We start from the raw sequence: 1,408 nt of genomic DNA on the forward strand, positions 1-1,408 counted from the left end.
AAGATATCTTGCGAAATGTGCTTAGGTCACAAAGCAACAGTTCTTGCTCTATGAGGTCATAAGCGGTTGCCTGGTGCCTTCCTGCCTTGGAGAAACACCAGAAAATGACTGATAGCGGAAAAGGGTAAAAAACCGCTTCATACAATGACATACAAGCTCTTCCTTCATGTGACTAAACACTCGGTTATGACGTTTGTCTGATTTTTTGCGGGCAAATGCCCAAAGAATCAAAATTTCCTGTCGGTGTACGTTGGATCAGTGGCTTGATCTGATCGGCGTTATATCAAGTTGAGAAACTAAATATTTTAAGCAAGAGCCGATACAACGTAGATTTGATTTTAGTGATGTACTATATTTCGGCTGGCCAAACCAGCCTTCTTCAGGTACAATGAGAGTTTACATTGAATTGCTTCTATGTACATATATATATATAGTAAATGGGTGTTGACGTAATACTGGAAAAAATGTGATAAAACATGGCAGTTACAAAGTTACAAAGTTACACCATGAATAACTTCACTTTTAATGATAGCCACTATCTTCAAATCCACGGCACAGCTATGGGCACCAAAATGGCCCCCTCTTTTGCTAACCTCTTCCTCGGGCTTTTCGAAAAAAATGCTCTAAGGAACGCCCCATTCCAACCTCATACTTGGTTGAGATACATTGATGATATTTTTATGATCTGGACTGAAGGTCCGGAGAACCTTAAAATTTTCATCGATTATCTCAACAACATTCACCCTACCATTAAATTCACTAGCTCACACTCTCCCACCAGTGTTCCTTTCCTTGACGTTAACGTCTCACCAACTAGTGACGGAAACATAAATACAGACCTATACACGAAACCCACGGACAAACACCAACACTTACTTTATTCCTCTTGTCATCCTCTACATACAAAAAAAGCAATCCCTTTCAGCCTAGCACTCCGCCTACGACGAATTTGTTCTACCGACGAAACGTTCAAGATTCGCACCACGGAACTAACGACATACCTTCTGAAACGAGGTTACAAACGCAACTTTGTTACTAAACAAATACAACGGGCTGCAGACATTTCCCGCACACATACCCTACAACCTAAACAGACAGACAAACCCATACGAATACCTTTCATTACGACCTATAATCCATCACTTCCTTCCATCTTCAACATAATAAAAAAACACTACAATCTACTTCTTTCTTCTGACCGCTGCAAAAATGCTTTCCTCCATCTACCTGTTGTGGCTCTCAGGCGCTCCCCTAACCTTTGAGACCTGCTGGTTACAGCTAAACTGTCCCCCAATGTAACTCATTCTAATTCCACACTGCCTTCCGGTTCTTTTCGTTGTGGCAAAAACTGCGCTACCTGTCCTAACATTTTCCATGGACTAACCAACTACAAATTCTGCTCTACTGG

This window comes from Montipora foliosa, chromosome 5 (genome assembly GCF_036669935.1).
Source record: "Montipora foliosa isolate CH-2021 chromosome 5, ASM3666993v2, whole genome shotgun sequence".
NCBI lineage: Eukaryota > Metazoa > Cnidaria > Anthozoa > Scleractinia > Acroporidae > Montipora > Montipora foliosa.